Source organism: Acinonyx jubatus, chromosome A1 (assembly GCF_027475565.1).
Source record: "Acinonyx jubatus isolate Ajub_Pintada_27869175 chromosome A1, VMU_Ajub_asm_v1.0, whole genome shotgun sequence".
Lineage (NCBI taxonomy): Eukaryota > Metazoa > Chordata > Mammalia > Carnivora > Felidae > Acinonyx > Acinonyx jubatus.
Genome location: NC_069380.1, coordinates 124,844,017 through 124,860,153, shown reverse-complemented (window position 1 = coordinate 124,860,153; position 16,137 = coordinate 124,844,017). Strand labels below are relative to the sequence as shown.

At 36.8% G+C, this 16,137-nt stretch overlaps 1 long non-coding RNA gene across 1 annotated transcript in view; it reads right to left on the bottom strand.

Moving 5' to 3' along the window:
• Positions 1-3,701: 3,701 nt before the first annotated feature.
• Positions 3,702-16,137, bottom strand: part of LOC128315701 (uncharacterized) — a 29,516-nt gene continuing 17,080 nt past the window's right edge. The window contains exon 3 of the long non-coding RNA XR_008298758.1: positions 3,702-10,296. This is a non-coding gene — a long non-coding RNA (uncharacterized LOC128315701). The remainder of the gene's footprint in view (positions 10,297-16,137) is intronic.

Sequence of the window (16,137 nt, the reverse complement as noted above, 5' to 3'; positions counted from 1 at the left end):
TGTTATGGTTTGCCTTCCTCTGTTTTTATCTTATTTTTACTACCCTTCCCTTATGATCATTTGTTAAGTATCTCAAATTCCACATATGAGTGAAATAATATGATATCTCTCTTTCTCTGACTTATTTCACTTAGCATAATACCCTTCAGTTCCACCACATTGTTGCAAATGGCAAGATTGCATTCTTTTGCCTAGTCGTTATATATATATATATATATATGTATATATATGTATATATATATGGTTATATATATATATATATGGTTATATATATATATATATATATATACACCACAATACCACATCATCTTTATCCATTCATCAGTTGTCCATCCATCCATACTTTTAATCTATATTTGTCTTTATATTTAAAGAGGGCTTCTTGAGGGGCGCCTGGGTAGCTCAGTCAGTTAAGAGTCTGACTTTGGCTCAGGTCATGATCTCACGGTTTGTGAGTTCGAGCCCCGCGTTGGGCTTTGTGCTGACAGCTCAGAGCCTGGAGCCTGCTTCAGAATCTGTGACTCCCTCTCTCTCTGTCCCCTCCCCGCTCATGCTCTGTCTCTGTCTCTCAAAAAATAAATAAATGTTTAAAAAAAATTTTTTTAAAGAGGGCTTCTTGCAGACAACATACAGGTGGGTATGGTTTTTGATCCACTCTTACAATATCTATCTTTTAAGCAGTGTATTTAGACCACTGATGTTTAAGGTGATTATTGATTGGATGAATAGTTAACATATTTGTTACTCTGTTCCTTTTTTCAAAGTTTTGTCTTCCACTCTTCTGCCTTTGTGATTTTAACTGAGCATTTTATGATGCCGGTTTCTTATGTGAATAAAACAGCTATATTTCTTTTTATTATTTTTTTAGTGCCCTAGAGTTTCAATATATATTCACAACTAATCCAAGTCAACTTTCAAAGTACACTATACCACTTCATGGATAGTGCAACTACATGATTATAACAAAATAATCCTAATTCCTCCTTCCTGTCCCTTGTATCATTGCTGTCATTCATTTTGCATATACATAAATAAGCACATATATATACAAGTAAGCATACCTAATTGAACACATTGTTATTAATTGTTGTTAAAAAAACTGTTATATTAGTTCAACTAAGAATATGTAAAATAAAAGTTTTACTTTACTTTCACTTCTTTTTTTGATGTTTTTCCTTACTTTATGTAGTTCTGAGTTTATGACCTATGTCATTTCCCTTTTCTCTGAAGAAATTCTTTTATTATTTCTTGCAAGACAGGTCTACTGGCAACAAATTACCTCAATTTTTTTGTTTGTCAGACAAAGTCTGTATTTTCCCTTCACTTTTGAGTGGTAATTTCACAGGACACAGAATTCTACATTGGTGTGCTTTTATTTTCTCCCAACACCTTAAATAATTCATTCTACTTATTCTTGCTTGCATGGCTTCTGAGGAGAAGTCAGATTTAATTTTTATCTTTGCTCCTCTATGAGTAAGGTTATGGGGTTCTACTAGAGTTTTTAACTCTCAGAATTGTCCACATTGAGCCTTCAGCTATTCATCAATTACAGTTTGGTTTTTTCTATCCTAGTATTGGTTTCCAGTGGAGGTTTCTGCTCATGGGTTTCTGCTCCAGGAAGTTGTAATTATTTTTATTCACCTGACTTTCCAATTTTGTGGACAGCAGTTTGGTCTGTGACCATCCTTCTCTGATGGGTGTAAAAAGATTTGTTGATTTTTCAGTTTATTCAATTTTTTTCTCATTGTTAAAAGGGAATGATGACTTCCAGGCTCCTTACATTCCAGAGTGGGAAACCATGATTTATTTTATTTTATTATTTTATTTTATTTTATTTTATTTTATTTTATTTTATTTTATTTTAAGTTTTCCAAACACACTGTAAGTAACATAGATCAGGAATTGAATAGATCTCATTTACACCTGTATCCCAAGGACCTGGAAAAGTGTGTGGCACATAATAGATGTTCAATAAACATCCTTTTATTTATTTTTTTTCAACGTTTATTTATTTTTGGGACAGAGAAAGACAGAGCATGAACGGGGAAGGGGCAGAGAGAGAGGGAGACACAGAATCGGAAACAGGCTCCAGGCTCTGAGCCATCAGCCCAGAGCCTGACGCGGGGCTCGAACTCCCGGACCGTGAGATCGTGACCTGGACGAAGTCGGACGCTCAACCGACTGCGCCACCCAGGCGCTCCTAAACATCCTTTTAAATGTTTATTTATCTTTAAAAAGATAGAGCAAGAGAGTAGAGGATGGGCAGACAAGGAGGGAAAGAGAGAATCCCAAGCAGGCTCTGCACTGTCACCACAGAGCCCCATGAGGGGTTTGAACTAATGAACTGTGAGATCATGATCTGAACCAAAATCAAGAGTCAGACACTTAACCAACTGAACCACCCAGGTGTCCAAGACACTTTACAATATGACCTAGAGCAGCCCTAATCATGTCATGCAAATTATCTTGTGAATCTTTTAAGCATGTGTTTCATTAGTTGTCAACTCGGTTAAAAAGACATAAGAAAAGGATACGCAAGTACTATTCCATGTTTGTAATCCTGTATATATTTTTTTCAATTTTATCCTGTAGTCTTTAGGACTATTTGGGAGGTTTTAGTTTTAAAATGACCTAGTTCAAATTAGAATCCCAATAGTAAACACCTGGTAGGTAAGAAAACTGTCATAGTGAGTCCGTATTCGGTTAAAAAAAGTAAATCTGTTGCTAACCATATGGTAGGGTGATACAAACTTATTTTAACATTTAAAGTAAAGATTTGACATTCTTTCTATACATCATAATAAACACCTTTTGAATGAGTGAATGAATGAATGCTGAATGAAAATGGCAAATCAACATCTTCTGCTGTCTTTTAAAATCTGTGTTACCTCACTGCATAAGGGTACTCATGTTTTTTATTCAAAACTTTACTTTGAGACACTTGATTCTACCATCTACTTACACTTAAATCCCCTAAAATTCTTTGCAATTATTTTCTCATGGTTTGTATTTGCCCCTGTCTTCCTCTTACATGTGTTTTTAAAGAGGTATTAATCACTAATCTCTATTTTCTACTTTCTGTGGGTATCACTTAGAGTGTAATTCATATTTTATGTCACTGTCAAGTTTCCACATTTAAGAGTAATTTTTTTGTGCTGTTCATCTCACATACCTCCAGAAAGAAGTCTTTTGGTAGTCTGGAATAGGACACCTACAAGTATCCTGGGATCACCTCTCAGGTCCAAATGAGTCACTATGTATCTGGTAAGAGTTTCCTTCTAAGTTAAGCCACCAGTAACACATGGAACAATACTCTCTTATATCAACACCCACCACCCTGTGTGCTAAAAAAAGAAAATAAAGTCATGAATTGTTTTGAAAGTCTCTTAACAATCACTTACACTAACTTTTCCACCCAGAAAGTACCCTTGTCTCTTGACTCTAGCTAAATAAGTGGAGAAGCTCTGTACATTCCAGAAATTGTCATCTTCATCTTGGACTTGGTAAACTGCTAAAAGCCAATTTTAAAATCTTAATGTTTTATCTATTAAGTAACACTCAGGTGTTCCATTTTATAAACAATGTTTCTTTTTAATGTTATTTCTCAAATGTAAGGTTGTCATATTTAGCAAATAAAAATATAGGATTACCCAGTTAAATTTGAATTTCAGAGAAACAATAAATACTTTTTTTAGTATATGTATGTTTAATGCAGTATTTGGGATAAACTTACACTGAAAACACTTCATTGTTGTTTCTCTGAAATTCAAATTTAGCTGGATATCCTCTATTTAATCTTGCAACCCTACTAAAGTCCCACATATAATAGGTAAATGTTTGGGGAATCAACACTCTTTGTTTTGTTTAGATGAAGAGTTTGATTTTATTTGTGTTAAGAATATTTTTTTTGAGAGGATAAGCTAAATTATGTTGAGGCCAAAGAAAATGCGTCAGAATTGCAGCAGGAAGAATTTTGATTAGGTTTAAGGAAAGTTATTTTGACTCAGCAGTTTTGGATATCTTAAAACAGCAACTTTTTCTCAGCATAACTTTTTCAGGATCCAAGATCCTCTGAGATATTATTGACTCTAAACTCTAAGATACCTTAGGTATAAAGACCAAACTGTTTGAACAATGGAGAAAAGTAGACTGAACCTTTATGAACACATAGACTCTTAGCACAGATACTTCACTGGTTATGTCTCAGAAGAGTGCATTGAAGGAACTGCAAGCACCGTTTAGCAGAAATCTTTGCAGGTGTAGAGCCTGAGAGAAGCATTCTAGAGAGAAGCCCTTAATATTTAAAAAACATAATGTTGAATTTACGTTTTCATCTGATCTGAAGGTCTTCCATTTGAGAGTAGACTGTATGCTCCCAGATGGCAGACCTTTATCTCTGTATCTGTGAATCCTCCACAGCACCTTGCAAAGCAGGTGCTCAGTAAATACTTTTCAACCAAGAGATTAAAAGCCAAAGTTTGTATGGAAGGAAGCATTTGATCTTTACCACAATGTCCCCTGTGGGCCATACTAGCAGCTCTTCCAGCAAATAAATATGGATAGTTTGCTATTCTATTCATTGCACTGATGAGCTGTCAAATCATCTTTGAGCTTCTTTTGCTCGTGTGTCCCAAGTTTTATTTTCTTCTCACTGATGTCATCTAAACAGTCTTGTTTTTCTGGTTCTTCTTTGAACACTTTGATATCCTCCTGCCTTCCTCTAGCCGCTTCCAGCATCCATTATGTTCCCTTTGCCTTACTGATTTATCACACCCATTTCCTGCATGTGTTCCAAACTAATGTTTGCTCCATTAGAGGGATTTCCTTGTAGACGGTTCTGCCCAGAATATGTGATGCAATATAGACAACAGAGAGAATCTGTTCAACTGGACATGTATCTTTTTTCCCCTGTACCTTCAACTGAACATTTATCACCAAGCAGTGTTTCTTAAGCACTCCCATGCTTGGCACACTTTATCGGTAATTGCACCGGTCAAAGTAAGAAGGTCTTTCCTTTCCTGAAACTTACGTTGCTTACAAAAGAGTACTTTGTTGGTTCATTTGTTAAGAGAGGTTTCCTTTGTTTCTTTCTCCCACCATCTCTCCTTAAAGCACAACTCTGTAAGCCCACCCCCCAATTAAAACACTATTTACATTGTTGAATAGGTAATGCAAGTGCAATTTATAAAGTTCAAACGGCACAGATGATTTGGAGAGAAAGTAAGTACCCCACCCCCACATCCAGCCACCGTGCAATTCACCTGGCACACAGACACTGTGTCTAACTGACCTGTTTGTTAGGTCAAGAATCTCCCGTGGATGAGCTGCACTTACACAAGTATATATATTAATTGCAAAATGTCGTGTACTTTAAGCATTGTTCTGCTATTTGCTGTATAAAAAAAAAAATTAATACCTATTAGGAATATAATACAATTTTGTATGTATTAAGCTTTCTCTTTTTTAACATGCTTACCTAACAGCCTATTTTATAGTTATATAATGATTTCTTTTTACAAGGTACCTTTTGGTAGTCACTTAGAATATTTTCCCAACTTTTGCTATTATATACAGTGTTGCAGTAAATATCTTTAAACATATGCTATTTCACTCTTTCCCAATATATCTCTAGGAAAAAAATCCCAGATGTTAAATTTCAGGGTCAAAAATCACAATGTTGACTAGACTGCTTTAGTTCATTATCATGAAAGAAAGTTCTCAAATAAGTTTCTTGTTGTTGCTGATCATAAATATGTGGAGGAGATGGTCTCTATAATTTTCCTTCCTATGAGGTTCACCTTAATTTGGCTATTATTTACTTTCCAAATACCTGTAGATTTAAATCAAATTTTATTTTATTTTATTAAAAAATTTTTTTTCAATGTTTATTTATTTTTGAGAGAGAAAGAGAGAGAGAGACAGAGTATGATCGAGGGAAGGGCAAAGAGAGAGGGAGACACAGAAGCCTAAGCAGGTTCCAGGCTCTGAGCTGTTAGCACAGAGCTCAGGGCTCGAATTCACAAGCCTGAGGTCATGACCTGAGGTGAAGTTGGACATTCAACCAACTGAGCCACGCAGGTGCCCCTAAATCAAGTTTCTGAGAAAGCTTACCATTCAGAAGAAACCTAAGGTGAATCTATATAAAAAATATAAAGCACAACAAGTAGCCTTCTTTTAATTTTTGATTTTGAAGATTAGGAATTAAGAACTATATGTAAGGGTTTCTTTTAAGCGGATCATTTTTTGTAAATTATCCACTTTCATGTGGACCTTCCTAGGGGTCACTTGGAAGTCATTTTAGACTCTGAAATGTAGAACATGTGAGATCTATAGATCACAGTTGTACAGATCAATTCTAACACTGCCTAGTCACATAAAATTTTAGAGTTATATTAAATATGTTCTCCTTATCCACTGAAGCCATTACCAGGAGAAATTTTCATTCCCTATTTCTCTTTTTGCCTAAGATGAATGGGGGGCTTGCCCCATCCTCAGAGGCTTTGGAAAGTGCTGCAGAAAATCTTTTCCCCATTGTTTTCAGAAGACAGCCCAGACCTTTGAGGTATAGCTCAGACTCTGCTGCTCAGATAAATCAGCCTGGTGCTGACTTCCAGCAACAAAACAGTACTGGAAACATTTCACATATAACTGATATTGTATTAATCCAGAAAAAAATATTATTTCCCTCTTTTCATGCACACGGAATGGAAATAGGCCAAGTTTTTGCACTGCCCACGCTGAAGCCTTTTTTCTAGTCTTTGATTTACAAGCATTCCATTGAGGTAGATACTATAGGAGTTCAGACCTTCTTGACATTTCCTACGTATGTTTATCACATAATTAGACAACGCCAGCAGGCCCTAAGTGTGAGTGACTTCACATCAAAGGTCTATGAGTTGCTGTCATGGGCCTTTTGCACTGATATTTGCACATCACCTGGCGACAAATGTATGATGGAACTTATAATAAGACTTTCTCTTTGTGGGAAATCCAAATTTGCTTCAGTTTGGTGGCTTCCAAAAGGTGAAAGCCCAAGAAGCACCCTGTCTGTCCTTACCCATTACGAAACAGAACATTGAGACACAGTCAGTCATGCTGTCTTACTAGAAGAAATTGTGGTGAAATGGGAACTGTTGGTTATGTAGCCTTCCAAAGGCACGCTGATGGAAATGGCAATAGATACACCTGAGAAGATACAAGGAAGATACAAGCTTAGTTTCTCAAATAACACCCAATAACATTCCTTTACTCTTTCCCTTAGAAATCCTCACCACCCAATTTGCAAAAACTACTGAGATTAGAATTGACACTTTCACATTCATGCAGTTTTAGCTGAGGGAAGATACTTAGCTGACACTACCTAGTGACTGAGCCATCATTATCATCCATCAAGCAGCCTTCCTCAGTTTCCCACAGCATCGGCTGTAGAGTGTGCTGTTTACTCACTGGGATAATTCTAGACAGTTTCTTTAATATATACTTTGTATCAAATACAGTTCTGACTTCTTAGGATGGTTTGGAAAATTAAATGAGATAGCATGTGCAAAGCATCTTAGATTCATAACCCTGTCCAATAAAAATAGCTAGTCACAAATGTACGCCACATCAATGATTTTGAGGTTTCTTTTAGTTCAACTTAAAGGGTATGAAGAAACAGTTAAAATACCTTTAATAATATTTTCTTTAATCCAATGTACCTAAAACATTGTCAATTTAACATGTAATCAATATAAAATTTATTAATGAAATATTTTATATTATTTTTTTCATACTAACTCTTTGAAATCTGGTAGGCATTTTACATTTAAAGCACTTTTCAAATTAGATAGACTACATTTCAAATGCTCAATAGTCATTTGTAGTTAGGATACTGAACAGTGTACTCTTGGGACAATCACAAACATTCCATAAATATTAGTCACTTTAGCTCTTACTAATACCCTTTTTCTCTTCTACTGTGATGCTTTTTGACTCTACTCAGCACTTATTTACTTTTTCTTTATATTCTATCCACTGCTTGTCTTTTCCTTCTAGAAAGAATATTCACTGAAAGGCATTTTTGTTTTCTATAGACATTCATCCACTACATATCCCTTGAGAATCCATGTTCCAGGCACTGTGTGGTCTATTTTCTAGGTTTGTATTTCCCATAATACATGGCAGTGTCTTCCGGATGGTAGGCACCCAATATATCTCTGACATGTGCATTGCCTAGTTTTGTTTATCCACACACATGTCTGACCATTTTTTCTCAAAAAAGTATGTTTTTATAGATTTAGATTTTTATTTTTAATTAATAAGCAATGGTCTTGAACAGTGATGGCATTTGCCTTGATTGAGTATGAAATTTAGTCATTGATGTTTCTTTATTACTGTGCAATCATAGAATGATTGCTCCACTGATGGATTCTTCTAAGATCTGCATTGCCACAGAAAAACACAAACTTGGCACGAGTTCATAACTTTGTGTTAGAAGTAAACAAAACTAGATATTTATATGTAGTATTTTAAGTGATTAACCAAAATAACATAATATGAAAGTTCCATTCAAACCATAAAAGCTATAAAATGTTAGTTGTTGGTAATATCATTATTGATGGTCTACAATAGTTTTTGCCATATGTTACATGGAATATTGACCCATGACAAGCTCTTTGGGAGAAAATAAAATGGATCTGTGGTCAAACAAGTAAAGAAAGTTATATATACCATATACCTCTGTTGGATGGTAATAGTGCCTCTTAGGATATTTAAAGCCCTTTTAAGTTCAGTAATAAAACTATTTGAGTTTGTTATTTGACCAGTGAAAACATTTTTTTTAAGGATGACATCTGTAATTCTACAAAACTCATATATGATAGAATACAAATTGGCAAATTCTGGACTAAAATAACAACTGTAAGCAGACAAGAGATCTGAATTTTAAGCTTGGCTCCCCACCACCTACAAGTGAATCTTATTCAAGTCTTCTCATCTCTCTGATCCTCAGTTTCTTCCTTGGAAACTATATACATAAGTGATTTTCAACCTGATTAAACATCTTCCTCACCTGTGGAATAAAATAGACATATGGCTGAGCCCCATCCCCAAAGACTCTGACTCTGGAGATGTGGGATATGGCCTGGATGTCTTTTGTGTGTGTATATTTACACACATGTATATGTATGCACTGGGTTCTGAAGCAAAATGTATTGTTTATGACAGGCTACTTGGAAGATGGGTAAAATAGGTCTCTAAATTTGGGGCAGACATGGGAGGGAAAATAAAAGTGGGGTAACTAAGTTTTGTGTAAATAAGAGATGTTTCTAGAAGGTGCTGTGGAGTCAGCTAGAATTCTGTGGTGAAGGATTCAAAGTATGTCACACTGACCCCTTTATCAATTACTGTGTAGTTGGGAATGTGGTGTAAATCTTAGTTTCAGGCTGTCTCTGTCTCAATTAGAATCATTCTAATAAACTGATTAGTTTCTGGTAAGACTCTCCTTTATTAATGTGCTCTTAGAAATAAAGGAGAAAATCAACCCACCATCCCTAATAAGAAATGTTAAAAACTTCCTATATCAGTCATGTCATAGTTAATTTATCACAATTGTTAACATAGAGAATCTCAAATTCCATACAAAAGTAATAATTATTACAAGGTTTTAGTTTTGGCATAAAGAAATAATTGGAATTTGGAAATATGATCCATTTTTACTTTATTCTACTACCTCATCAAAATAGGTTTACTCACTTTTTCCTTGCTTCCACGGACCCAACTAAATACATCCTAACCAAACCAATGAGTAAGTAGACCCTTCCTGCATCATGGGACTTTCTGTGTCATTCTGACAAAGGTCAGGTTGAAACAATGGGTCCTGAGCTACACCCATAAAGCCAATGGTTTCAACAAAGATACTATCTTGAAAGGTTTTCCAAATTGTTATACCACAAACCCAAAACCCAACTGAAGCCCCTACAGAAATAGCCTAGGATGGAACTTGGCTCCCTCCACCTGCATTTGTTGCATATGACAAGTGGAGGAAGAAATACCTTTTAGCAAAAATCTAAGGACAGATTTCATTGTGCTTAACAAGAGATGTTGAACAAGATTGCAGAAATCACACCTGAGAAGCAACATGCTAAATGTGTTTTCAACATTAAAGCTAAATTGCAATTTGGTTGTTTTGCTGGTTATCTAGATTATTTCTGACTCTCCTTTTGGATAAGTCAGCCCAAGTCTTCATTGGTAGGATTTTAAGTTTTAAATTATTAAATGCTGGTTTTACCTGTTTTCTTCCATTTACATGTACCAAGTCTGAAGGAAAAAGAAAACATAAAAGTTTTTTAAACTCAAATATATTGACATCTTTGTGATTTTACAAGTGTGCAAAAGAACCAAAATATTTTATAACTCTTTTTTCTAATATATTTTTCATGGATTTTCACAATGCTCAATATCTCACAATAATAGATATTTTTCAATAAGCCACAATCATTACCTAAAATTTCTTTATGTGATATCATTCATGTATATAGGCATATACAAATTAAAGGAGAAATTGTATTTATCATCTTCTGATCAAATAAAAGCAGACAAAAAAGAAAATAAGTACTATTCACTCTTATGAATAAGGTATTTTCCCTTCACAATAAAAATGCTCAAAGAATTGCATAATTCTTTCAGTTAACTGTGGGGACCTTTAATGTGCCTTTTGTTTGTAAAAGTAATTTATCCAAGAGACAAGACTTGGGGCTATAAATTAAGATTAAGAAACAGATAACAAAACAGAGTGCAGAAAATGTTGCTATTGGAGTTTATCAGATGTGGATATTAAAATCACTGGGATTAAGAAGTTCAAAAACTAAAGATAAACCTGAAGAATTCCTGCAGAGAACTGGAATATGAGTAAGGAATCAAAAGAAAATTAGAGAGCTATAAAAACAATGACTGATATTAAGAACTCATTAGATTATTGTGGTGGGTTGAATGGTGGTCCCAAACTTTTCTTGGGGTTAATAGATAAAGGGGCTGATATAACCATTATATCCTCCACCCAATGGTCTTCTCACTGGGCTACCTATAGCCACCCTGGTTGGAGTGGGAGGCACCCAGTCTTCCTGACAAAGTCTCACCTTATGTAAATGTTTAAGGCCTGATGACCAGATAGCCTACATACAGCCCTATATAATGAATATCCCTATCAATTTATGGGGTAGAGACTTACTGAGTCAATGGAATATTCAGCGTAAAACAAGTTTTTCCTAGCCACTGCTCAAATTAAGTCCCTCCCATTCAAATGGAAAACTAACAAACCTGTATGGGTTGAGCAGTGGCCAATAAAAGTGGATTGATTGATTCATCTCCAACAATTAGTACATGAACAGTTAAAAAATGAGCATATAGAGCCTAATAGGTGCCCTTGGAATACGCCTATAAAAACTGGCAAGTGGCGACTTCTTCATGATTTTAGAGCTATTAATGCAGGAATTGAGCCTTTTGGTCCTTGCAGCTAGGAACCCCCTCTCCTTCAATGTTGCCTCAAAATTGGCCAATTCTTATTACTGATTTGAAAGATGGCTTTTTCACAATCCTGTTAGCTGCACAAGAGAGAAATTTGCCTTTACCGTTCCTGATCTTAATCACTGCTGGCCAACATGCCGTAACCATTGGAAAGTCCTCTCCCAAGGGATGCTTAATAGCCCAACTATATGCCAATTTTATGTCAAAGAAGCATTAGAACCAATTAGAAAGCAGTTTCCTTTTTTGATCATTCATCACTATATGGATGATATCCTTTTTTGTGCCCAGCATCAACAACCTCTAGATGAGCTCTTTGCCATTCTCCCTGACCCACTAAACAAACAGGGTTTAAAAATATCCCCTGAGAAAGTACAAAAGTCAACTCTTTTTTCTTTCTTAGGACTGCAAATGTTTCATACTCAAATTCATCCCCTCATTCAGACCATTCCTAATGATGTTTGTACTCTTAATGATGTACAAAAATTGTTGGACACCATTAACTGGGTTCATCCTCCCCTAGGCATTACTAATACCCATCTAACCAACCTCCTAGCACTGCTTTCTGGTAATCCTAATTTAACATCACCCCACCAGCTCTCCCTGGCAGCAAAGAAGGAGCTGGAGAATATTCAGTCCATTCTTACCTCTCGTAGTTATGATAGGCAAAATCCCAACCTTTCTTTGCAGCTATATATTCTTAATACTAAAGATTTTTCTACTGCGTTAATTGGGCAAGCTGCTGTTAAAAAGTTTTAAAAATAGAATGGCTCTTAATCCACGTTAGTCTTAAACATATTCTCACCCCACTCATATTCAACATAGCACAATTAATCCAAAAGGGACGTTGGAGATGCTGAGAATTATTAGGTCAGGACCCTGCAAGCATCCACTTGCCAACTTGCAGCACATTTTTGATAGGGCCATCCCTAATTCGCTGGCTACAGTTGGCCCTCACAGATTATGTGGGCAATATTGTTTATGGGCTCCCCTCTGACCCTGGGTTTAAGATTCACCAGGAAATTAACATTGTTCCTGAGAGAGTCATGCTATAACAACAAAGGCTTCTTGCCTTTGGACAGTTGGGAAAAACTGGGAACATATTTCTTATACTGGACCTGGCTCTACCCAGCATTCACAATTACAAGCCGTATTATTAGCATTAGAAACTTTTCCCCAACCTTTAAACATTGTTTCTGACTCTCAATATACAGTGAATTTAATGAAAAACTTTCCTTTTCACATTCTTCACCTCCCACCAGACACTGCCTTTGCTATACTCCTCCAAAGTATTCAACTAGCTCTAATCTCTCACACCTCCTGGCTCTTTTTCATTCACATTTTCATTCACATTCGTTCCCATACATCCCTTCTTGGGCTCATTGCTAAAGGCAATGCCCTAGTTGACAACATTGTTTCTCAACAATGTTATCCTCTTTTTGAAGCCAGAGCCTCCCATAATCTTTACCATCAAAACTGGCAAGCTTTAACCAAACAATTCAACCTTACTGTGAATGAGGCCAAACAAATCATTCACTCCTGCTCAGACTGTCAATTACTATCCCCTGTTTCCTTCCCAGCAGGAATAAACCCCTGCAGCCTCAAGCCTAATGAGATTTGATAGACAGATGTTACAGTTTACCCTGCATTTGGTAAACATAAGTATATCCATGCATCTGTAGATACTTACTTAGGTGTTATTTTTGCCTCAACTCATACAAAATAAAGCAACAAAGCAGTCATTCATCGTCTTTTGCATGCTGTTGCAGCCTGGAGCTTCCCCCCACACAAGTAAGACAGATAACAGCTCAACCTATGTCTTCATTTCATGACTTCTGTGACTTATGGAATATCTGACATATTACAGGTATTCCTTATAACCCACAAGGCCAAGCTATTATAGAACGAGCACATAACATGCTTAAAAACATGTTAAAAAAAACAGAAAAGGGGAACCCATGACTGTCTACATTACAACCTCAACTTCATGTCGATCGTGCTGTGATTACTCTTCATTTTTTAAATCTTGACCCTCAAGGACTAAGGTCTGGGCCGACTAAACTTCTCACCTGGGGTAGAGGATATGCTTGTGTTCTTTCAGATTCCGGACCTCTGTGGATTCCCTCTTGGTTGGTGAAGCCTTACCATGGCATGGTAGAGACCCCCAGGATATCTTCCAATGAACCAAGACTTCCAGAGAATGACTCTGAATGAGCGGCCACCAGCCCCCTTCTTCAACATGGAAGAAGCCTCTTCATGAACTCATCATCCTGAAGCCTTCTACAAATGCAAGTCCTTGCCCCTGATATAACATGGGGGAAGCCTTAAACACCTGCTTAACCAGGCCGGCATCCTCTTACAACACAATGGTATTGCATACACCCCTGACTCGCTTCTGATGACCATGATTTCCATCACTGACAGAAATTCGATTTGTGTAATCCTGATTCTACTCCTTGCCCTCATTTGTCCAGGCCAAGTTCAATATTCATAATGGGCTCATTGCCTTAACCCACCTATATCTGATAGCTTAACATTCCTAGACTGGGATATTCCTATTAGCAATAATGACATTGAGTTCATGGGAGGAGCCAATCTTAAGCCACCCTTCCAAACAGAACAAGAGCCTTGGCTTTATATGCCAAGACCTCAGTGATGGCTTGCTTCAGCACCTCCTATGTGTGTTACTAAACTTAGTAACTTATCTACTTGTGTTAAACTAAAAATAAACTGGATTTTGCATATACAGCCCAAAACCTCTACAAGGCCAATTTTACCTTTTTCTCAGCCACAAGCTTTGATATGCCTCAAAAAACAAGCATATATCACACTTCTAATGTTATAGTTTATTCTAGTCTCGAATATTCAGATCACTCCTGGAATAATATATCTTGGACAACCTTTATGGAGAGACTGAGCATAATCTTCACTGGGGTAATTGGACTGTTATTGACAGGGTCCTAGAGGACATCTTGAAATGAAATATTCAAATAAGACCATATCCTTTGACCAGTTTAATAGGGAGAATATTTTTTGGAAAGACAGAGGATTGTCTGGACCTATAATTTCTGCACATAAAGGGAAATTAAAAGGACCTTGGCTTGTTAATCTTTGGAAACTAGGTCTTCCCTTCTTCACTTGTATTATTAGCCTTGGTGAAATTTTTGTAAAACGACATGTTAACCTAACTTGGGCCTCCCTGGCACAACCATCAATTTGCATGGACCACTATTTGTGTCCCTTCTCTCTACGTTCTCTTTGCTACCTCCACTTTACAGACCCAACAACTATAAAATAGTTATAATATCTCTACTTGCCAGGACTGGTTTATGTCCTATGTAAGTAATGATAACGTTACCCAATTAAATATCTCCTCCTTATTTGAACTTCAACCGTGCATCTCAGCCTGGCTTCCTGTTAATAGCTCTGAACCCTATATGCATTCATCTAGACTAGGCACACTTTCTAAGCTCATTTGACATTGGCACTCTACTCTAAGGCAAAAAAGATTTGTTGGCCTGTTAATCATGGGCATCCTAGCAGCAGTAGGCGTTATTGCCTCTGCCACTGTAGCTGGCATCAGCCTGCATCATACTATCCAGATAGCCCAGGTCCTTAATAAATTTATGGTCGACACTACCAAAAAATTTATAAGCCAGACTTCCATTGATAGACAAGTTTTGGCCCACCTAGAAGTTCTTGAGGCTGCAGTTGAATTTATTAGAAAACTACAGGAGACCTTCTTTCTCCACTCTAAACTGCCCTGTGACCCTAATTACCAGAATATTTGCATAACTGGCATTCTTTATAATCACTCTCAAGCTTGGGATGCTGTCCACACACACCTTCACAGTGTCTTTTCTTCCTATTTCTCTGACAATATAGGAAATTTAGATATGACATTGTGCCAACAGCTACAATATACAAAAGATCAGCTTAAAAATGAATATGCTGATTCCTGGGTAATGCGGCATAACCTAAATCCTTTCTCACTTACAGCTAGCACCCATCTCAAATTCTGGATAGCTCTGGGAAGTGGAGTGCTTTTACTGTGTCTCTTCTTATGTCTTTGCAGAATCACCCCTCAGATCATCCAAAAGCAAAAGAAGGACCAGAAGCTCATCATGACGGTCCTTGAACATTAAACTAAAAGAACCAAGAAAAACAAAACGGGGAAACTGTAGGGAATAAACTTAGGAATTCCCTGGGCTTTCACCAATGGGTTAACAAGGCATAAAGAATTAGAAAGCCATGGGATGTTCTCACCCAAGTTTGGGTGAACAAGATTAGGTAAATAAGTATAGAGAGGGTGAAGCAAAAGCCCCAGTACAGATAGGGTTGGGCAAAGGCCCCAGTATAGAGCAAAGATACATGAGGTAAACAAGGTTAGGTATTCAGGGCAGAAACACCCCCAAATTTAGTACTATAGCAGAAAGCTGCTTCCACAGGAAGGAAGGATCAAATTAGGTAAACAGGTAAATGGGGCTATAGACCCGCTGCAGTGCAAAGTTGTCCAGAGTGGAGCTGATTAACAAAAGAAAGGTTCCTTGTTGACTGTGAGGTAGCATGCTCTGTCTTTCTTGTCCCCTAGACTAGTTTAGATAAACAGAGGTGGTGCCTCACATCTGCTGTAAACAA